This window comes from Leopardus geoffroyi, chromosome A1, assembly GCF_018350155.1.
Source record: "Leopardus geoffroyi isolate Oge1 chromosome A1, O.geoffroyi_Oge1_pat1.0, whole genome shotgun sequence".
NCBI classification, from domain to species: domain Eukaryota; kingdom Metazoa; phylum Chordata; class Mammalia; order Carnivora; family Felidae; genus Leopardus; species Leopardus geoffroyi.
The window spans coordinates 182,014,335-182,039,492 of record NC_059326.1 but is presented as its reverse complement, the minus strand read 5'-3'; the positions used below and the strand labels follow the sequence as shown (position 1 = coordinate 182,039,492).

General features: G+C 35.5%; 1 protein-coding gene across 13 annotated transcripts in view; it reads left to right on the top strand.

Annotated features, from left to right (window-relative positions):
• The window catches only part of TENM2 (teneurin transmembrane protein 2), a 1,977,527-nt gene that overhangs the window by 605,787 nt on the left and 1,346,582 nt on the right, over positions 1-25,158 (top strand). The window lies entirely within an intron of this gene.

The following is a 25,158-nucleotide window of genomic DNA, read 5'->3' as shown; positions in this document are numbered from 1 at the left end:
CCACTTGGTGGCACTGTTTAGCTCACCAGGCTCAATCCGTGTGTGCATGCATGTGCAGGCATGCTAGAGGTGAAAATATCTTCACCTGGCTCTCTAGTCACTGGTTCGGGAATTTCATCCCTTCACAGACATGCAGTCAAGAGCCTCTCCTTTGTGTCAGTCTTCTATCTGCTCCCTGCCTTTACCCTGTCTGTGTCCAAGCTGTGTGCCTGCCAGGTAGCACCTCCCTCCAGAGTTTTATCTCATATGGGGCTGTGTTTTCAAAACCCCACCCATCAGAGACCTCTGGGGCACAGACCATGGCCAACTCTCTGAGGGGGTTCTTACCAAGCAATGGCTGGGTGCCAGCTTCTCTCAGAAAATGTTCCCACAATTGCATAGCAATAGAGGCTCAGAGTTTATGGTAAATCAAAACACATAGCCAGAACCAGGTTTCACCACACTCTGGCATTTTTGTTTCAATATCAGTAATTGTGGCAGCTCTCTGGGGTCCACCAGGACTTTTGTCTGTGGGGACCCCATATGGCTTCTACCAAATGCACTCCAAGCAGGGAAACCACTTCTCCCTGTGTGGCACGTGGACCCTCAGACCTCACTGCCTGCTGCTCCTGGGGACTCACCTTTACTTTCTTACCAGAGCACCACCATGCACTGGGCATAAAAACTTCAGACTCTGCTGCACTCCTGTTTCTAGAATTCTGGCACTATTGAAACCCCCTCCTTTCTCCCTGTCAATGGTTTTGGGGAACAGATTTCTTGTCCAGTGAGTGTTTTCACTCCTTCTCTCTCTTTCTATCCAGCCACTTTCAGGGGGAGAGCTTTTCTTGTGTGATCCTGATGAGCTGCACTCTACCCCTTTCTCCTTTTCTCTTTGTGAAAACAGTTCCATACCCTCTATGGCTCTGTGGTTTTTTTTCTCCCCCAAATCACCTCTCCACACAACCTACCTGCCAAGTTCTCTGGCTCAAATTATGCAGATTGTTCCTCACATCAATTTCCTAGGTGTTCAAAATGGTGTGATGCTGATCTAGCTGCATTTCAGGGATGAGTCAAGCTGAGGGTCCCCATACTACTACACCACCTTAACTCTGTCCATCCTCAAGGTTTTATACTCTAGTAGGAGAGACATGGACAAATGACATAAAATTAGGAGTCTAGAGGGAAATGTGGATGACTTTCTTTCTTTTATTTGGAAATTTGATAATGATTCATTATGCCTTAAAATGTATAATTATAAGAATAATGGAAATTCCTACTAATATAGTATTAGAAATAATTATTGATAAACTAATTTCATGTTATTCACCAAATAAAAGGAGAATATATAAATGTGTCTCTTAGCAATTTATATTTAAATTTTTAATAAGCTTTGGGTCCTTTAAGCACATACAGAATTTTAATCTTAGGGATACTAACAAAATACATTATAATGCTTGATATAATTCAGTAATAATAAGTAATTATTGAAAAAATGGAGCTATAATAAATATCAAGTCATTGCATCATGGAAAGTAAAAACTTTAAGCTTGCAGTCATTAGTCATACCCTCTAAAATGGTGAATATTTATTGTACTGGTTTAAACATATTAATTTTTGACTTTGGGGCAAAACTACATAAAATTAGAAATTAAAAGGAACATTAAGTTTTAATCATAGCAATGTGACCACATGGGTACCATTAGACAAAAAAGGGAAGAGATATATGGCCAGATAAACTCCATTTAAACTACCAAATAAAACAGAGTGAGTGCTGATAATTCAGTTATGATGGTATAAGTCAGCATATTCTACATGACTCTAAAAAAGAAGAAGAATATAGAATTATATACACAGGTATATACTTCACATTAAACAAAACAAAGTACAAAAACTCTTATTCTGTCTAAATCATGTGTTTGGAAACAATAGCCTATGGGCAAATCTGATCCACTTATTCATGTAAATAAAGATTAATTGTAACACCGCCATACCCATTCCTTTGTACATTGTGAATGACTGTTTTCATGTTACAACAGCAGAGTTGAGTAGTTGTGATAGAGATCATAGCCTACAAAGCTTAAAATATTTCCTTACTGGACCTTTACAGAAAAAAATTTCTTGTTCCATGGTATAAAATATACAGCTAGTTGTCCTTATGCCCTCTATGGCTTCTGTGAGAAAGGTTTAGCTTTCTGAATTCTTATTCAATAACAAAAATATTGATTTAACAATTTTTATTTCTTTTGGCTCTTATATATTTATATTAGTAACTGTCAATATTATTGACAACTAACAAGGAAAATAAAACCAAAGACTGAACAAAGAATATAAAGAAACAATTCACAAATGAGGAAATCTTACTCAAATTTGTGGAGAAATTCTCAAAAGCATTAACTATCAGAAGCTGCAAGTTAAAACAAAAATGAACTGTCTTTTACATCCACCAGATTTGTAAAAGTTAGAAGGTTGATATCAAGTGTTGGAGAGGATCCCGTCAGAAACTTTAATCTCCCATCTTTTATGTATGTCAACAAATTCTGGATGGAGTAAGCCGGCAGCAACTAGTGAATATAAGCCTCTATGTACTTTATCTGAGAGATATACTTATGAGTAGTTATCCCAGGGAGGGTAAACATATCTCACAATGCCATGCAAAAGCTGTTTACAGGGCAGTGATGAAGTGAAAGACCTAAAGTTCAAAACAACAGCCACAAAACACTAACCAAAGAGAGAGAAAGATAACTCAGTCATAACACCCTATAATAGATATTAGTGTCAGGGACTCATTGAATGTCTCTAGGCTAATACCAAGGAAATTGCATAATTTTGTTTTCTTAGTATCCATATTTTTTACAATGTTTATTTGTTTATTTGGGGGGGTGAGAGCACATGCACAAGTAGGGGAGGGGCAGAGAGAGAGTGTGTGAAAGAGAAAGAAAGAGAGGGAGAATTCCAAGCATGCTCCATGTTGTCAACGCAGAGCCTGATGTGGGGCTCAATCTCACAAACCTTGAGATCATGACCTGAGCCTAAATCAAGACTTGGACACTTAACTGACTGAGCCACCTGGTTGCCCCCTTAGTATCCATATTTTTTAAGGAGAATTTGATTTCTGCTAAATTCCCAGTAACTTGAACTTTTTTCCTATATGTAGAGGCCACAATTCATTACAGCTCTATTGTCATAAAAATAATCCTGAAATGTAATCATCCCCACATATTCCTTCCCTCACAAAAGTGAATTACACATTATACATTTGAATCTTTAATTTTTCCTACAATCATTTTGTCGTGCTTAAAAATACCTTTTCAAAAAAACAAAACAAAACAAAAACAAAAGGGGGTTGTGTTTTTTCCGAAGCTGTGATGGCTTGGTGAAAAAAACATTTTCCTTCCTCATATTTGCTTACAGTAAACTTTATAGGCACTTCCTAAAATAAGATGATCATGGATGGTCCTCTTCTCAGTGTATTGTTCCACATGATTCACAAAGTAGACAACATGCACACACACTCAAATTCCTATTTGGATTAATATGCTCAATTTCACATAGAAAGAAGAGTGTCATAGTCTAAGGCAGAGATTCATTGGCCCATCTTCCCTAGTTTCAAGGACAATCTTCCTCCAGTAACCTTTTCACTTCCTAATGATTACTTTATGTGTTGATGTTCTTTAGGAGTGACCTTCCCGCCAGTTATGCGTGGTGAACTCTGCCTTTTTCACAGAGTGTACAGCAGAGCCCTCTCAAGTCATGACAGTTGGCTTTCTTGCATACATTTCCAGAAATATGTATTTTTTGGTTTGACACTGTTTAGGAAGAACGAAACTAAGGTCTATATGTGGTCAATTATGGCAGTAAAAAGACTTATGATTAGTCAAGGATACTTATCCAAAGAAGTATTCTAGGGATTTTTGGAAGTTTGTGTTGATATTACTAACTTTGGAAAATTAGGTGAAAATTTACTGGCCCTTTTGCCCCTTATTTTCATATTTATTTTCTTATTTATTTATTTTTTGAGTACCTAAAAAATATTTAAAGGAACGTGGTCTGTCAACTTCATATGCTTATATTCTTCCTATACCACTTTTAAGATTTGAGATTGTACAATTTTTAGGGGTTCCCTTTTTTTAAAAATATTTTTTTTATTTTTAAGTAATCTATACACCCAATATGGAGCTTGAACTCACAACCTCGAAGTCAAGAGTTGCATGCTCTACTAACTGATCCAGCCAAGCATAAGGGTACCCTTTATAGTGATGAATTATATGACAATGAAGAGTAACGACGTGATTATCATGCAACCTAACAAATTGAGAAACTGTTGTGTCTTATATTTTATTCCATTCTCTTACTATTTTTATCACTTTACTACTTACTCTTATTATTTTATTTTAATACTGTTTCATTGGAAGTCACATCCATGCAATTGCAAATACAACTTGCCTGCATTTCTAAGTGGTTCCAAGAGGCATTTTCTACTTTTCTCTGTCTTGCAAACTTAAACATAGGCAACAAGGTTATCATTTCATAGCTGTTGAAATGCTGCCATTCATCTTCTGTGATGTAATTTTACATAGTCAGTCTGAACCGTAGCTGTGCATAGCTATTTCATTGATATTCTGTCAAATGTCACAAGCTTTCAAGTTCAGTACCTACACATTTATTGCATTGAAGCTAGAGATTACCTGAAAATCGTCTTGTCAGGTGTTTCGTCCCATTAAGTATAAAGAATATATAGAAGGCAAGGGAGGGGCCCCTGCTGTTTTTATGTGTATGTTAAAAAGAGTTTTCTGAAGACTAACAGTGTTCCAAAATAATGATTGCAACTTATTTCTTTTGGTAGCTCAGTGTCTTACATTTTTGAGAAGTGAATAAATGAATGAAATAAATGGAAAAGCTCTCCATTAGTCAGCAAAGCATGGCTTAGCAATGACCTCACGGCCATCATTGACCTTACTGCCAAGCACTATGTAGGTGAATATAAAAGAAATATGCAAATAGAAAGAAGAAGGAGGAAGGGAGGAAGAAGAGGTAGAAGAAATTCTTGTTGAAGTTGTTTCTGACACTGTATCATAATTCTTAGGAACACAGACTGGGGTCAGACAGGTAAGAATTTGTATCCTAAATATGCCACTTTCTTGTTATGTGGACTGATTAAAACAAATGAAAAAATACTTTGCCAGGAGCTGTTTGAGGGATTTACACATATAAGCTCATTTAATATTCACAACAATTCTATGTGATATGTGTTTTAGTATTACTAATGTTATCATTCACATTTGTAAATGAAGAAATAAAGCACAGAGTATACAAGTAGCTCAGCTAATAAGTAGCAAAGCTGGAACTGAATCTGGTACTCACATTTAACCCCATGTCAAGCCACTAACTTTTTATTATAATGCCACTTCTTAAGCAATTGAACGTTTCTATATCACACACACACACACACACACACACACACACACACACACACACAGGAAATTGGATCATTATACCTACTTATGTAGGCTTGATGTGAAAATTACATGAGATAAATCACAAGGAACAAAATATCCCCACAATTCCAGAGACTGTCCATAAAATGTGATCAACAATCCATATTTACTGTGTCCTTGCCTTCATTGCTAATTCAAAGTCTTTTCAACCTTTCACAAAGTTACCACTCTTCCATTGACATTTAAAGGATTCGGCAGTTATTCTTCATATGACTTCATGGATCTTCCTATTCAGGTATACCTACCCCTGCTTTCCTCCTCTTTGTTCTACCACTTCCTAATGAGTGACCTATATTCATAGAAATCCTTGAGGAAAACCCCAAGTGGATACAGCATCATCACAAGCATGCCACCAATGGTGCCAAGGGCACTGTCTCTAGATTTTCTCCTGCAGCCACCAATCCTCTAGGAAATATAAGTCTCTTCGAGTGCAGTTGGCATCTCTATCATAACTTGGTCTCCAATATGATGCATCAGATTTAAGGCAGCCTAACATCATTATAAGAAAGTCTTATGAAAACTGTCCCTTGAGCTTTCTTCCCCAAACCATTTCCTAATCCATTTAAGCCTCAGTACCAGTGTTTAAAACCAATTCAAGAATATGCACAAGATGAAGATGTTCTTCCTATCTCTTTACTGGTTCCCTCAGTTCTCCAGAGTGTGTACATATGTGCAGACCTTCTCACTTAGCATTCAGGCTAAAAAACAAGAACCCTTAGGCAAATTAATACATGCAAATAGATCCTACAGATCCGTGAGGTACCAAATAGTCATCAGTAGACTTTTTCAGATAAATCTAAATTATTTTTAAGTTCAGTCAGACCAGGTATACACAAATAGTGATAGTAAATATATTAAACATTCATTTTATCTATTACCCTTCACCCAGGAAATACTTTAAAGTTAGCTTTCCAACCATATAGTCATTCATTTAGCAGTTTTCTTTAGAAACATAACCTACATAGTTTACAGAAGGAATAGAGAAGAAAGATAAGCCACTGTCTCTGCAATCCAGAAGTTTGTAATCTCTTTGAATAAAGGAGGCACACATACTAGCAACACTAAAGTAGTTAAGTAAATAAATCTGCAAATGTTAATATTCATTCATAGATTTAGTCACCAAATACGTATTGAGTGTCTACCATGTCCAAGCACTATATTAGGAATTAACAGTACTGTGATGGATGAAACAGATGTACTTTCAATCCTTATGGAGCTTATCCTATAGTGGAGAAAATGAGAAAAATGCATAACAAGATAAAGTTTGCAGAAACCATTATGCAGGAAATAGAGTAGAGACTCGAAGAGTAGGATTTCAGAGAAGGAGGGTCTGTTACTTTTCTAGGGTTGCCATAACAAAATACCACAGACTTGATGCTTTAAACAACAGAAATTTATTTCCTACAGTTTTAGAAGGTAGAAGTCCAAGATCAAGGTATTCTCAGGGTTGATCCTTTTGAAGTTTCTCTCCTTGAATTGTAGATGTTTACCCTCTCTAGAGTCATCAGATGGTCTTTTCCATTTGTGTGTTTGTGTCCAAATATGCTCTTTTTATGAGGACATCAGTCATATTGGGTTAGGGCTCATTTTAATAACCCCATTTTAATTCAGTTACTTCTTTAAATATAGTCAAAGTCTATCTTGAAAGCCACCACATTCTGAGGTACTGGAGGATAAGGACTTCAGCAGGTTAATTTGGAGAGACACAATTCAGCCCATAATAGAAGTCATCAGTATTATCTCCTGCAGTATCCCTGGTACTGGCCCAAGACTAGATAGACCAGAATCATCTGAGCGGAAAAAAAAAAAAAAAAAAAAAATCTGCATCTTACTCCTAGAGAGGTGGGAGCACAAAAAAGTGATATTATTAAGCTTTCCAGATGTTTTCGATGTGGATTCAGGTTTGGTAACTCCTAGTACAGTGGTCAAGAATAGTTGGAAAGACATAATTCATATGGTCGTGCTTGAGTTGAACAATGAAGGGTGGAGGAAATTTGGATATTAGCGATTCTCAAATTTTTTGATCTTACAACCTCTTTGAAGATGGTTAAGAGCTTTTATGTATCTGGGTTTTATCTAACAATATTTGTGTTACTAGAGTTTAAAATTAAGACATTTAAAAATAGCTATTAATATATGAAAATAATTAACTATTATATGTTGGCATAAATAACAGTTTTATCACTGTTTTTATACCAGAAAAAATTAGCAAAAGGATGTCATTGCTTGACATTTTTGCAATTCTTTTAATATGTGGCTGGATAGAAGATACCTGGATTCTAATATCTACTTCTGCATTCAGTCTATTGTGATATCATTTGTCACGCAGCCTCTAGAAAACTTTACTGTAAATTTACGAGTGAATGAGATTTAAAAAGGATAATAATGGCTTAATAACATTATTAAAATAGTTTTGATCTCACAGACCCCTGAATGGGCCTTGGGTATTTCCAGGAGGCCTTAGAGCACACTTTGTAAGTCATTGATGTAGATTAGAAGTGAATATTTTGTGCTTTTGTTAGGTGTCCTGTGTGAGAAAACACTTCCTAACAGAATGTCTATGACCTATTTAAGGATAACATGGATCTCTTGACTGGAATATAGGGAAGAGTTTCCTTTCTTTGCGCCAGATTGTTCCCTTTGTGCCAGATTGTTGCTCTTGAACATGATTCTCACTCATAAATGAAATTGTCCATGTTTTGGAGGGGCGTGTGTTTGTCTTCCTCCTATTGCTACTTTTTTTTACCCCAATTGCTTTTTGCTGTTTTCTTTCTCATTATTAATTTTGGCAGGCAACATAACCTAATGATTAAGAACAGAGACCTACAAACTCTTTCTGTAAAGGGCCAGATCATCAACACTTTAGACTTTGCAGTCAATGTGGTCTCTGTGGTAACTACTCAATGCTACTATGGTAGCATGAAAGCAGCCACAGAAAAATCTAAACAAAGGAGTGTGGCTTTGTTCCAATAAAACTTTAGTTATGGACACTGAAATTTGAATTTCATATAATTTCAAGTGTCATAAAATGATATATATATTTTCCAATTTAAAATGTAAAAACTGTTCTTAACTCTGGCTATACAAAATAGGCAGTGGGCCAGAATTGGCTCTTGGGGCTATTATAGTTTGCCACACAGTTGGGAGTGAGTGATCACTTTCAATACAACCCCTCTAAGCCTCACTTTCCCCATCTACAGAAGAGCAATAATGATAACTACTTTATGAGGTGACCTTATTTGAATATTCACAAAGGATTAATCATAGTGCCTGGACCATTACTAGTTTTTGTTTTTATCGACTGGTGTAACAACATTCTAAGTTAGTGACTTTGAACTGAATCTTATCATGAGCTTACTTTTTGAACTTGTAGTGAAAGATAACACAGCCTTTACAGGAGAAAGACCTAAACTAGTTATGTGTAAATTTGGGCAAGGCATTTTTTTTCTGTGTCTCATTTTCTTCACCTTCAAAATGAAATTGGTGGGAGGCCAGTCTGCTTTAAAATTCAAAAGCTCTGAACCCAGAAATGCTAATTGCCTTGCTTGTATCCTTATTTTCCCATCAAAAATGAGAGTAAAACAATATGGCTATTCCTTTGGGAAATATACAAAATTTTTAATATCCCCTAGAGAAAGAAAGTTCAGCACTTCAGGTCATTTTAATTAACTGACAAATATAAGGCCCCATGAGACCATGGAAACTTGTTGACTCCTCTTCCATTTTTAGTTGTTTACCCATGCTGGTTACAAATTTCAGTTTTCTAAACTGACTTCCTTGTTTGGCTGAGTAGAACATGTTATGTATTTTATTTTATTTTATTTTATTTTATTTTATTTTATTTTATTTTTTCTCAGTGTACACTAATTCAGTCTGAGTTGAAATAGAATTCTGGAACAAAGAACTTCCACTTGTATTATTTAAGCATCTTTGATAGGAACAAGGACCCAATCCAGACAACTGAACTTAAATGGGAATTTATTGTATGGGTATACTTATAGGGTTCATGTAACTTAAAAGCTTAGATTTTATGAGGATCTAGTTTATCACATCTTGATTTTGTTTTATTGTTTGATGAATTTTTCTGTCACTCATAAGCAATGAGTATATTAACCTGTATATTATTTAGATCAAATCTTAAAAAGAGCCACTTGCACTGGTTTAGACACTATTAGGTAGAGGCCTTTACACAAGGCCATACCAATGGTCACGAGTTCAGTATTTACTGGGTACCTACAATGTGCAAGGTTCTCCATTAGGCACTAGAAATTTAACATTGGGCAAAGCAATAAGACCCTGCTCTATGAAGACAGGAGAAGGAATAAATTTTAAAAGTGGTTTAAATACTAGAAAGAAAATGGTTTGGGGACTTTTGATAGGTCTCTCTGGGGAAGAAAAATTTGAACCAAGACCTGCAGGATGTGAAAGAGCTCATCCTGCAAAGATGATGTTGATGATGATGATGATGATGATGATGATAAGTATGATGATAGGAGCAAACACATATGGTGCTGCCCTATGTAGATACTGCTCTAAAGGCATTACATATACCAATTCACTTAATCTTTAAAGTAACTTTGTGAGGTATGGAATATTATTAATTAGTTTTACAGAACAAGAATCTGAAACATACAGAGATTAAGTAAGATTAAGTAATTTGTTCATGGTCAGAGCTTGTAAATGTCAGAAGCAGAATTTGAACTTAAATCTCAGCTTTTAATCAAAACTCTATGATGCCTCTCAGAAAAGAGCATTCCAAGCAGAAAGAACAGTAGAGGTAAGGTGTGTGTGTGTGTGTGTGTGTGTGTGTGTGTGTGTTTATTTTATTTTGAGGCAGTCTTGCTGGGGCATAGGTAATGGCCTGATTATTGCTTCCTTGACCTAGTGATTGCTGCTGTGGGAGTTTCATTAAGAAGAGGAAGCTGGTTGGGCTGTCATCATAACCAGCGTGTCAGCCTATGTCAGCCCACTAAGTCAATAAACTTTTTATAAGTTAAAAAAAAAAAAAGATGAAAGTTAGGGGCTGATATACCAGCACATTGAAAAATGATATATTAGTGTAAACTATTATGTTCAATTACCTTCAGAAAAACTTGCTTGACCATTTTTATTCAAACAAATTTGACCATTTGAATTCAGACTTGGATATGATGATGCTTTCTGTTAGCTTATTTATTTTAGTATGTTGCTATGTTTACTATGTTGTTACTTATTGTACTGTTTGCTTCTAGAATGTGGTACTCCTTTACTACCTTTAGTTTATATTATAGATAACTAAACAATAGAGGTTCTATTAGCTAAACCAACATAGGAATCAAAAAGAACTCAGAATGTCTATGTTTATGTTGGAGATGTTTGCATCATTACACTATCACAATGTCTTAAGTGTTGTTAGATGGCATAGAAGACACTCTATGCTTCTGTGTCCATGGATGCATACCAGTTTAATAATATCAAACACAGTAGTATACAATAAAAGAGAGGACAATTAATTAATTTAAATAACTATTTTGAAAATAGCAGTTAATGGTGAAAATAATAATAATAATAATAATAATAATAAATAAAATGAAATAATAATTTTAAAATTTGCATTTTCCCCCAACTAGTTATAAACCATCTATTAACTATGGGAGTTCTTCCACTGAAAAATCAGTGTGGTTTTTATACACAGACTTGAATTTTAATTTATTGGTGGAGAAATTTCACCTTCTCAATTCAGATTAGGTCATTATATGATATGACATAGCAGAGAATAGTTTAAATAGCTTGTTGTTTTCCCGTATCTCATAACTATGTATGAGACATTCTACCAGTAATATTAGTAATTGAGACTTCAGAGTGTGTTGTAATGCAGCATATATAGGGTTCATATATAAATGACTATAAAACAATGATAATAGTGGCATTGTTGTTACTAACATTTATGGTGCACTTATACTGTGCTAGATATCATGTGAAATTTATTATATACATTCTCTAATGGTCAAAATATAGCTTCAAAATAGTTATTAATTCTGAAGAAGTTGAAGCTCAGAGAGGGTAAGTAGCTTGCCTGCAGAGCTAACAAGCAGTAAAATCAGGATTTGAACATGTTTGTCAGATTCTGAAGGAAATGCCTGTTCTGTTAAGGAGACATTTCCCTGTGTGTTCAAGAGAATGTTATTAAAAATGGTGAACAAAATGTTTAGAAGATCAAATCAATATGGGAACATTGGTTTAAACTTTTTTTTTTTTTTAATTTTTTTTCAACGTTTATTTATTTTTGAGACAGAGAGAGACAGAGCATGAACGGGGGAGGGGCAGAGAGAGAGGGAGACACAGAATCGGAAACAGGCTCCAGGCTCTGAGCCATCAGCCCAGAGCCCGACGCGGGGCTCGAACTCACGGACCGCGAGATCGTGACCTGGCTGAAGTCGGACGCTTAACCGACTGCGCCACCCAGGCGCCCCTGGTTTAAACTTTTTAAAACAGGTTTATTAAATGAAGGTCTTTCCAAAACCTTTAATATGCTAATATGCAAAGTAGAGTCCCAACAAGATAACAATGTCTGATATAAAAGTATCAATTCTTGAGTACACTTTTGACAGGCCTATTCCACTCATTATTTTAATATTTTAAAAGAGAGGAGAGGCATAAAAAACATTTGAGAGATAAAATATAATGGATAAATGACCTTATAGACAAAAGTAAACTCTAAACTTTCAACTCCACACTGAGAAAACACAGAAATTTGAAAGGGAAAATTAGTATGGAGCTATGAAGAAAGGCTAGGAATAGACACGAAGAAAGCACTGTAATAACAGAAGAGCAAAGATGTGGAGACCATCTCACCTGGGAGATCAAACTGAGTGCCTTCTCAGCTAGAGGAGTCAGAGTAGAGAGGAAAAAGAGAAAGTAGATAGGACTGTGGAATAGATATGCATTGAAAACTGCTGTGGAAGTGAAGTGGCAAGGGTAGGGATGACTCTGAAAGGAAAAATGCCATCAAATCTGTTGATTAAAGAAGCTCCAATAACTTTCAGATAATGTTTTTGTTGTTGTTGTTGTTGTTGTTGTTGTTGTTGTTGTTGTTAAGATTTGAGGGCTGAAACCCTCTTAGGTGGGATTAAGAGAGGAGAAGATAGAATTAGTTTCCCCTCAAGTTGGCAGATAGTCTAGTATGCAGTAACAGTGTTAAGAGCAATGTTATTTTTTTTAAAGGAAGATCCATGTAGTTTTGAAGGCAGAAATCAAGGGCTTAGTCAAGAAGTGAAGGTGGATATGAAGAATAATGAAGACCAACATCCAAGATGAGATTTTAGGGCTTTAGAATCAAAGGTGTAGATAGGCCTTGTTGGATTTGAAGCTAGTGAAATTTTCTGAGATCACACACACAAAAAAAGTGGATATGAGAAGAAAAATAGAGAAACCATAAAGGACTAAGAAGAAAAATGGAATGAATTCTTTCCTTGTGATCACCTAACTTATCCAGTAGATAGAAATCAAATAATTTATGCATGGAGGTAATACAAATGTCAGATTGCTAATTTGAGGGCAATGGAAAGATTTTTTTTAAACTCTACTGGAAATATTATTTGAAATTAAAAAATCAGTTTTGTCCGTGGATGGAACTGGAGAGTGTTATGCTAAGTGAAATAAGTCAGGCAGAGAACGACAGATACCATATGTTTTCACTCATATGTGGATCCTGAGAAACTTAACAGAAACTCATGGAGGAGGGGAAGGAAAAAGAAAAAAAAAAAAGAGGTTAGAGTGGGAGAGAGCCAAAGCATAAGAGACTCTTGGAAACTGAGAACAAACTGAGGGTTGATGGGGGGTGGGAGGGAGGGGAGGGTGGGTGATGGGTATTGAGGAGGGCACCTTTTGGGATGAGCACTGGGTGTTGTATGGAAACCAATTTGACAATAAATTTCATATATTGAAAAAAAACAAAAACAAAAAAACAATAAAAAAATAAAAAATTCAACGATTTGTTTAGTTAAAAAATAAATAAATAAATAAATAAACATGCCCAAGTCTAGCCTTAAAAAAAAAAACAAAATCAGTTTTGTCAAACTTTATGCACTGCTTATAATTTGACCATGTTGTGTGTGTACATGTGTGTGTTTATGTGTATGTATACACTTTATTTTGATGTGTAAAAATTTCATATGTTTTAACAAAATGATAAAAATGACTACAGATGTGGCTGAACTGGGACTGAATAGCATGAATTTGCAGTCCACACATACTCTCTGTAATTCTTTGAGGACAAAGCAATGAAGAAGTGTAGAAAAAAAGATATTAGGAAATAAGCCTGACAGGAGGACAAATCAAAATATTAAGGATTAAACAATGTTGTGCTAACAAGAATCTTCAAACAATTGATCAATTAGTAATGAAGGTGTTAAAGCCAGAGATGAGCCAGTTTGAGGGATCAGGACACGTATAAAGAAAGGAAGTTTGAAGAAAAAAATTAGAATTTAGAAATTAATCTCGAAATAGTTTTTAAAAATAATAGTAGTTTTGGTTTCCTGAGAAAAGGATACCACTGTCCATAGTCCTGAAACATCAGTGACTTTTCAGGCAAGGTTGTTCTTCACTTTACCAGGGAGGCTGGGTACCCAAGCCTGGAGTAGGAAGAGGCTAACAGTAATAGTGGGGAAAAAAGGAGACAGAGAGAGATAGCAGATTCAGATAAATAAGAGGAAATAAATTGTCAAAGACTACTATTATAGATATTAACACTAAGGAACTTTTAGGGAGAAGAGAGACACTTTTCCTCATTTTCCCAGGAAAGAAGCATGATAAGGGGAAGATATATAAGTAGCATATACCTTTATGCAATCAATATTCTAGCAACCCCTACCCCACCTTCTGCTACACTGTATTTAATGTTCTGAGCCTAAATTGAGACCTTTGTATTAGTTCCTGGAAGAGAAAGGAATTGAACTAATATATATTATGAATTTTGAGAGAACTGTGAAGCCAAAATATTAGAAGAGTAGGTTTTTAATTCATAGAGGAGAGGTTGGTGATGAAAAAGTTACATTCTAACTACTCCTTATCTTATGAGACACGAAAAAGGAGAGAAGGGGAGTCTGGCAATGGTTGTTCCAAAGAAAATTATATTAGAGTTTGATTTTACCTAAAATAAAAGGGGTTACCTTTTTAAGGTGCATAATGTAGTGAGATGTGCTCAAGGGGAAATTAGAAATGGTTAGTATTAGTTCTCTCTTTGCTGCTGTAACAAGTTACCACAAACTTAGTGACTTAAATTTATTCTCTAACAGATATGTAGGTTGGAAGTCCCAGTGTGGGTCTCACTGAGATAAAATCAGGTGTTGGTGAGACTACTTTCCTTTCTAGAATCTCTAGGGTGTGAATCCATTGCCTTTCCTTTTCTATCTTAAAGAAACTCTACACAGTCTCTTCACTTTTGGTCTCCTTCCTCGATCTTCAAAGTCAGCAATGTTGCATTTCTCCTACTTTCCTTTACTGTAACATCTTTGTATCTCTCTCTCTCTCTCTTTTTGTTTTTTGGCTTTCCTCTTGTACCTTTAAGGACTTTTGTGATTATATCGGTCCCACCTGGGTAATCCAGAATAATCTCCTTCTCTGAAGGTCAGCTGTTTAAGACCCTTAATTACATCTACAACCTTAATTCCCTTTTGCCATTTAACCTAGCATATTCTCAGGAAATATTTGGGGATTAGGGCATTGGCATCTTTGGAGTCAGGCTTTATTCTGCCTACCACAGACTAGGAAGAAAGACATGATCATATTCTATTTCACTTCCAATGGGAAGCCTTCCATGATTCCACATTGTAGGTATTCTGGTGCTTTATGATAATAAAATGAGAACATACATGTGAAGTGATTGTTCTAATGTTTGGCACTTGGAAAATTGTACCGGGGATTTTTCATTTTCTGCCTCATGCAAGGAAATAGTCCATGGAGACAGAATTTAAACCTAGGTCTGCCAGACCCAAAAGTGATGCACCTAGACATTATAAGCCTCTGACAAGGTGAAATCTTAAGTAGTAGGAAATCATATACTGATATGCTATTGTTTTATTTCCTACTCAATGATGGGGAAAGTACCAGGGTTTATGGAGAGGCTGATTAAATTCATTTTGTGTCAGGTATATATAGAATACCTACACTGTACCAGGCCTTATTATAGGCACTGGGGGAAATGGCAGTAAATAGACAAATTTCAAGCTTTTATGAAACTCACATTCTAGTTGGGTTATTTTATATTTTATTTTATTTTATTTTATTTTATTTTATTTTATTTATTTTTTCAGGGAGAGGAGTTGGGGGTATACAGCAATGCAAATAGTAACATCATACACCATCAAATGCTTTGGGGATTAAGAGGAAGTGTGGTATGTAGGATAATGTCTCCCCCTAAAAAAAGGTAGGGGGGGAGAAAAAGAAAAAGCCCATATCCTAATCCCCAGAACCTGTGACTATATTCCCTTACATAGCAAAAGGAACTCGGCAGGTTTTTTTAAGTTAAGGACTTTGAGATAGGGAGAGTATTCTGAGTTCTCTGGGTTGGCCCAGTGTTAAGACATAGTCGTCAAAAATGGAAGATGGGGGCAGAAGAAGAAAACAAAGTGATGTGATGTGATATGAGTAGGACTCAACCTATTGTTGCTGCCTTTGAAGATGGAGGAGGGAAACTATCAGCCAAGGAATGTGGGCACTCTTTAGGAGCGATAAAAGACAAGTTAAAGTCTTCTTCCCTGGAGTCTCCAGAAAGGAGTAGAGCCTCAGTAATACCATGATTTTAGCCCATTGAGACCTGTGTCAGATGTTTGACCTCCAGAAATATAAGATAATGAACAGCAGCTATAGACCACTAAAACAGGCAGTGAAAGGTGTAAAAAGCATTACACTGACAATCGTCTTCCCCAAAATACTCTGTATGCACAAAAACACCTTTTTTTCTCCTGAAACATTTAGTAATATTTTTGTCATAAGCAACAAATCAAATTGAACTAGATAGAACGGAGAGAGTTCATTATAACGATACAGGGATATCTCACAACACTCAAGGAAATCAGTGTTGCCAATCCCCTAAAATAGGTCCAGAACCATGAGCAGGAAGACTGTCTAGATTTTTCCCTTTACATTTCTTTTCCCTTCTTCTTTAAATGTCTCTCTGAAATAGCTCCCATATTCTCCTCAGTCTGCCTGAATATAGTTGTTGGTGGATCAGAGTTATATGCTTCAAGTCCAGTCACCCACAGGCAGAATCTCAATGAAAACTTCTAATTTCTCTTTCCCCATACTCATTTTTAGAAATGAAATTCTTATTGATCCAGCTTGGGCTACATACCTTACCTTGAGTCCATCATATAAGGCCAAGGGCAGAACAGAGAAGGAGAGATTGTTATAACTTGGACAGACACCCAGTATATTTATTCCATGATGTTTACTCTACAACTGGAGAGATAATCTTAGGAAAGTATATCATTCTGTTTAGCCGGTCTCATTTAGTATCTGTTCAAAACAAATAATTTGTGGGAGGCAATGTAAAAGATACAATTGCAAGCAACAAGCACTTATGAAGTGGTATTTTTATGCCAAGAACTCTGCTAAATATTTGGGTCACAACGATGTAGAAACATCATGCTTAAGGAATGGAGGAGAGAGAACAATTCAGATTATTATGTGATGTTTGCTGAATAGAAGGTATGTGCAAAGTGCTGCCATGGCACACACCAGGAAACATCACATCTTGCTATATTGTCTAGGATGGGGTGGGACTGGGGCAAATTCTTAGAGGAAGTAATCGGAACTTCCAGGTGAATAAGGGAGGAAAATGGCTCTGAGGAAAAAGGATAGCATCTTCAAATCCTACCATCATAAAAATAACCAATGAGGCCTGGGGCCAGTGAGTGGTTCAGAGTAACAAGGTGTACAACAGAAGAAGACTACAGTAATTCAAGGCTCATAGTCTAATAGAAGAGTCAGGACAGGTAACAAATGACTGTCACATGGTCTGAATACATCAGCATAATAATGAAGTGATGAAAACACACTGAGAGTCAGGAAAGTAAGTTTGGATATAGTCCAGTTAAAATCCAGTTGGGAAGACTAGATGTATTCCAGGGACAAGTTGGCTTTTCAGCAGTTTCAGAAATAGTCTGTGGTTAATAGAAATAAGCAAGATAGAACCTGGTATTAATTAAAATCCTCCTCTTTGGTTCAAAGCACACAAACATGCAAAGCAACTGACTACTATGTGGATCACTACAACATAGAGCATTTGCTTCCCAAGGTGACATGGTTCCTGCAAAACTAAAACTCGGTAATGATTTCGATCATCTTCTCTCTTTTTTCAACAATTGTCTGGTCTTTTTACAAGAGAAAGCTATACTGTGCCAGGAAAAATCTGAGAAAAGTGTCTTGAATATCGAGTGGCAATGGGAAATCCCAGAGGAAAAGAATTTCCATCACAAAGTGTTCCCTTGTCATGGAATGTTTGAAGTAGGCCAGTGGACTGAACATACTACATTTCTCTTGCTTTGTTTCTTTTTTTAAATAAATCATTTGAACATGTTGGGTCTTCAAATGTTTACTGGGTGATTATAAACACACTGAAGTACTGAAGGAAAGCTCCCGGGACACCATATTCACCCTCATCAGTTTTTCAGATTTTATTTTGACACATCATCAATTGGAATTTTTAATTCAGAATATTCTCAAATGTTACAGCAATTTTACAAAGTATATTATCAAAGTTCCAAGTCTTTTGATAAGGGTAATTAAACATGCCAAGTTTGTTCCTACAACCCTGAGTCTGTAGTCACTCATCCACTGGTTATGTTACTTCATTTATTGCTGTGTATGTATTATTTTTATAGTGTTTGAGAAATTTATTCACTTTTAATTCCTTGGAAGCTTAGCTCTAAACCTAGTAAAAGGACCCAATCACTTACAACTTAGGTAGGTGAAATTCCCAAAGACATGCCATGCTTCTGAGGCATTTGAAAAAACAAACAAACAAACAAAAAAAAAAAAAACTGTTTTTCTTCTAAAGAAAAGACTCCATCTTTTAGGAGTCGGGTATTGATTATATCAGTCCTTTTGACATAATCCTATGCCCTTATACAGACAAAAACACCATTGATTTTTATAAACTAGTGGCATTTTTCCCCATCACTAGAAGTTTTGTTTGGAAAAAGGAGAATGGAAGCCAGTTTGGAGTAATCTGTCTTTCTACATAAGTATTTCTGTGGCACTTATCACAGCAGTACCTGGACACTCAAAACACCATTAGACTAAAACACATACACTGGAGGGGAAACACACACACACATACACACACACACACACACACACACACACAAAACTAAGAACACAGAAAGTTTAAAACATCAAGAGAAATAGAAAAAATGTTCTTTGTTGATGGACAACCAATGGGAGTTTAAGGAAATTCTCAGGAGCAATTAAAAAAATATATCTTTTCCCCATGTCCGTTTATTTATTTAAAAGCTTCTAAAGGACTATTCTAGGCCTTTGATTCAGATACAAAATACCACTGAGACTTGCTGTGGTAAATCACGGATAAAATATGACACTTCATCTAGCACTGAATATAAGACATAAAAGAAAGGAAAAAACAAATTATATATATATATATATGTATGTATATATACATATATATATGTATATATACATACATATATATATGTGTGTGTGTGTATATATATATATATATATATATATATATATATATATATATATAATTTAAGTACCAGTTGACCCCAGGGATGTTTAGAATTCTCCAGTAAGACAGTCCTTTTATACCTGGGTACTCAAATAGACCTGGTGCTTATCCAGTGAGATAGGTGAGGATTGTGATATCTTTATGAGATACACTTAGGAAATGAATTGTTTGATCGTGAAACTTGCCAAGCTAACTAATTTAAAGAGAAAGGGACTAATGTCATAAATTAAATTCCAAACTGACTTTATACCTTAAGCATCTTTTTTCTTTTACCATAAGATGAGTAAAATTATAGTAGTATATGTCAAATGTCAATTAGGAGGGCAGAAAAGTTTGCAGTGTCAAAGACTATTTATTCCACTCTTTTTTAATATATAAAAGAGAAATTACTGAGCAATTTGTATGAAAAATATAATCTACTATAAAATTGTTATATATGAAAATTCAAATTTGAAAATAGGCCAATTTTCTTTGGCACATGTAATTTACAGATTTATATTCCAATATAATCCAACATATTGAGAAAAAGCACATTAAGGGGAAAGGAATAAATACCTAATTTATAGGAGAGTAACCGCCATAAAGTTTTATTTGTATCATGATGTAATTTCTGAGTAAAAATACTTTCTGCTCCATTTCATGGTGGGTAACCTGCTGATTCTTATGATTTCCCTCCTATTTTAACAAAAACGACTTGATTTTTTTTATGTGACCTTGTTATACAGTCAGAAACACTGCTGATAGAAATTACATTTCAATGGGTAAAGCCATCTTCACCTCAGATTTACATAGAAGTTGGCAAATTAAAAGTATTTTAATAAGGCTAGCAGTGATAGTTCAGGAATGAGATTTAAACTGAGCCTCTGTGCCAATGAGTGCATTAACTTTATTCAAAAATAGTGTATGTAAAATGGCACACAACTGACATGAGCTGATTATGATAATGTCTTAGTGCAAATTTTTGAAAATCAGGTACTATAAAAATATACCATTAACTTTATGTTAATAAAATATTTTGCTTGATGCCTTTTAAATTATTCATTTGAAGTAGTCTAAAAATATAAAGGAACTCTTATTATCATTCAATTTACATGATTACTTTTAAGTTCACTTTTTTGGTTTAACATAAACAGAGTGTAAAATTCACATCAAGCTTTTGGTATTTAAAATGTGTAATTTTTATGCAAAAATTGGATGCTGTGTTACATTTTTAAGGTTGTCATTAGTATAAATATAATTTTGACTTCTGATTTGAAACAATTTAACCCTTAGGAGAAATTATCATGTTTCCCAGGTTGACTCATTATTGCTGCTTTGATTATAGATGAATTCCTTTGTAAAAACACTTTTTAAAAAATCTAAGCACTGACTTCAAACCCCAGGGGCTCCCACAGATGCATTTGAAGAAATGATGAAAATTATCAGGAAAAGAGGATCATTTTCCCCCCCAAAAGCTTGTTTGATTTTAAGTATTAAACAACCATTATGTGCTCAGGACTGTGTTGCACTCTCCATGGGTTTACGCAGGAGGACAGCACACTAGTTGCCTGTCATTGCTTGTGGCCAAATGGAATTCCTACCGTCACTTTCAACAATTATAGCACAGCGTTGGGCACATAATGCTACCCAGGAAACTGGATTTACATTTTCAAAGAATAATAATAATACAGTACAGTAAAATTGAGTTAGAAACCTAAATGTGATCAGCCTTGACGTGAGTAGGAGGTACTTAATCTGGATTTTTAAAGAAGAAAATATGTAGCCCTTCAAATGTGAGAGAAATTTGAATGAAAGATCACTTATCTTCGTTAGAAAATATAGAACACACGAAAGTCTGGTTCTTTTCACAGTATAAACAATTTAACATTTACATTTACGTATACACTTACATATACTTCAGTGCATATGCAAATATAAAACTAGTTATATAAATAATTACTTCAAGCCACGTAATTTAAAAATATATAGATACATGAAAAAGTTCTCCAAATGCCAGAAAATGGCTCACTTATTTCAAAAGGTGTTTCAAAACTCTGTTCTTTGGAAAGACAGAGAGAGGAAGAAAAATGAAGCAGGAATTTTACTTGTATGCACTATATATCAACCTGATGCTTCTTTTCCATATGGGCCCAAGTTGTGATTGCCTCATTCCTACGTATTTAAGAGAATAAAGCTCTATTGTATATCGTTGCAGGCAAACCTGCCCTCATTTAAAGACTTAGTCACAGTCAGATACGAGTTTCTGATTTTTGTGTGGTTCAGTACAGCCCTGTCTCCCAAGGATGCTACTAATTTGAAATGACTGGACAAGGCACTGAATGAAGTTCCCAGGAATTTGGTAGTATTTGCAGAAATAGACTATCTTATCATATCAAAATTGCAAGGAACCTTACAAGCTAAGTCATTTCTCCTCCAACCCAATTGAAACTCCTTGTACAATATTCTGAAGAGATGTTCATCTAAGTTCAATTTGAATGGTTAAAGAAAAAGAGGGGCACTGTTCTATGAGTACCACTTGCTCATCTACAGGCCTTTCAAAACTTTGAAGACAGGCACCATAATATATCAGTATCCTTCTTCAAGCTCAGCATGTCTGTTCCTTCATCTCCCTCTCTCTCTTTTTTTTTTTCATGAGCGACTTCTCAAATTATCTTCCATTTTCCTCATCTTCTTCAGGACAGTTTCAAGTTTCTTTTTTTCTTAGGAAACATATTTATTGATGCTACCATATAGTGAGTCAATGGTAACACACACACACACACACACACACACACATACACATACACACACACACATCACTTGACTCTGCCCTTAAAAAAATGTTTTTAAGAAGAGGGAGGTAAACATGAATCAAAGAACAGCACAAATACATAATTTTGAATTGTGTTAAGCATGAAAAAGGAAATCATCCCAAACCAAAACAGAATATCCAGGATGCTACATACATTTTGGATCTGACTGACCTGAGGAAAAAGAGAAACCATTACTGATCTTGATCTGAATACTACATTATACTGCAGCCAAAATATTGCTTTAGCTCGCTCCCTTTAAGCTTGTGGCAACTTGTGGGTTTTTTTTTTTTTTTTTCAAATGAACTTCTGTCACATTAACTTTCCATACCCTGAACTTACATAAGTCATTTTTACACTTGATCTTAGCCAAAAGGCCAAGATACATAAGCCATTTTTAAACATCAACACAGAACCTTTCACTCACGAATGTAAAATTCCATCATCTTGGTTTTTAGTCCATGGTTCTAATATATCAAGGTCATTTTTGAATCATAATTAAGGCATGCGACATAATAAGTAAACTTTTGTATCAGCTGAAAATATCATAAATATCATTCAGTGACTTCAGTAAAATGTAAGACCAAACATAAAGGCCCAAGGAGTGCATCAAAGACTTCTCTAAGTTGATACACTCTAAGTTGATACACTGATACATTTATAAAATCTTTTAATATATAACCATAAGTAGTAGGCATTTGTTGTTTGTACTATATAACATTTATTTCTCCTTCCTCTGGAAATATATGTTTCTTGAGGAAACATTCTTCTGCCATTCTCACTTCCTATGATTTTGATATAAATGTTGAGCTCAGTCTATTCTTTGTTCCCAGAGTATCCTATGACCAAATTTGGTCAGTGAGAATATTGACTACTGCTGCCTACAGAATTGGGCACATAATCTAAGTCATTCTAGTGAGATTAAATTCTTGACCTTTTGTGGAATTGTTGGGAAAAATAGACTCTCTTGCTGAAATTGAAATTGGGAGGACTTAAGATTGGAATTGCTAGGAGTCACCATATGGAGAGAGGGCCTAGCTAAGCATTCAAGTGACAGATGAAAGTGGAGCCAAGAGATAAAGAGGAAGAGACCAAACCCTCACCCAGCTGTTCTAGATTCAAAGCCAGGTCTAGACTTTTCTGTTGCATAAGCCATAACATGAACTCTTCAGCTTTAGCCAATTGGCATTACATTTCTCTCATTCGCCAAGTGTTCCAACTGATACCCCATATTACTATCTAGTCCACATTATCCTTTTGCCCACAGAAATATCATGGGAGCCTTTGTCATCTGTTTTATTGAAATCTAGATAAAGAACGTCTACAACACTTTATTGGCCAACCAGTGTAGTAACCCTTTTGTCAAGGGAAATCAGATTTGTTTGTTTATAGTAAATTTATGCTGGTTCACACTGATCATCTTTTTTCTGAAACCATCTGGTTAATAACGCACTATAGAAGCTTAACTAGTTTAGATGACAAATTCCATATGCTCTTTGCATCACTAACCATGGAATAATTTTTTTTTCCTCTGATCTTTGCGATATTTTTTCCCCTAAAGTCTCAGGCACATGATTCTCAAGGTTTTTGAGTATAAGTACCTTTTTAAAATACCAAAACTTATCTCAGACCTCCAAAGTCCTATGGTCGCCCTTCATTAGTTACTGTTTGTTAAAAAAAGAAAAACACATGAAGACAAAAATTATTAACCTTTTTAAATAAAATTCTTTTTTATTAATCATAGCATCTGTAAATATTTGACAAAATATCCTACCTATATATAGGAAATATTACTTATTCAATCTGTGTATAAATTTAGGCAAAGGTGACTTCCCAAATTCCTTTCAATCTGCCCCCAAGGATAAGTGGGCCAGATGGTGAAGTCCTGTTAAAGTGTATTTGTTTGATGCTGCCTAACATTTTATCCCTGTCCCTGTTCAAATAAATGTGAGACCCCATGGTCCCTTTCTTCTAAAATCCCTTTCACTTCTTCCTGTCAACCTCTATGGAGGTTGCTCTTTTGACTCTGCTCAATAGGAGCCTTGAAATGAAAACTGATGACCTGGTGGGGAAGGACATTTGGGCTCTCAAACCCACAAAGATACTAGGGTATAAGCTGACACCAGAAAAACTTCACTTAGAACCAGAAAGTGGGGTTGGGCATGGGACACTTCCCTTGACTTTCCTTAGCACAGAAAGAAAGAGAAACTACAGTCCCACTACTCTCAGGTGATAATTACCAGACAGACTGCCCATAATAAAACACACACACACACACACACACACACACACACACACACACACACACAAAACATTACAGAGCACCTCCTTAAAAACTTCGGCTGTGCAATTTTTTAGATAGTGGTCCTCAAGTCTGGACAACTGGTTATACCCCACATTTTCCTGTCTGCTGCAGGCAATTTAAAGTAAGATTAAGCAAACTGCAATTGAGGGGAAAACACATTTATTTTCACCTTAGTAAACTGATTGTCTTTGCGGCTTATCACCTTTATGGCTGACACAAACTTGACAGTGTGACACATTAACTCAAACAAATAAACAGATTTTCAGAGTCAGATCCTCAAATACCAGGCAGTAGTGTTTTTCTTTGAGTACATTGTTGACGCTGTTGTTAGAAGTTGCTACCCCTAAAAGGCTGTAGGCCATAGTCTGATACTCTGTGACTCTCCGTTGGTAATTAGGACCTGAGATGTCAAACCTTGCTTTTTGATTCCCTTGTGTCAATGAGATACAAGCTTTGTCCCATCTTTGCCTTAATTTTTGAGACTATGAGACACAGTGGAAACAAATCTGATAAATGTTTCCAATATCTCCACATTGCTCATGTTTGAAATCTAGGCAGAGGTGGTTTCTAAACACCAAGGTATAGACTACTTGAATGGAGACTTTTGTAGTGCATAGTTTGAGTCGTCTGTCAGAATAGGTGCAGCACATGACTTTGAAGGGTTTCGGAGAATGGTCCCCTTCATGTCTGGCTTCATGTAAAGAGCTGAAGCACTGTCATGTTCAGGTTAAAATAGCTTTGTAAATGGCCAGTTGTTTGAAACCTGGATAGGCAAGTACATAGTTCTCAGTGATAATGAACACTTAAAATAAAGTAACAGGCCACTTATTTTTATTTTTCTCAAATATCCTTCTAGAGAAG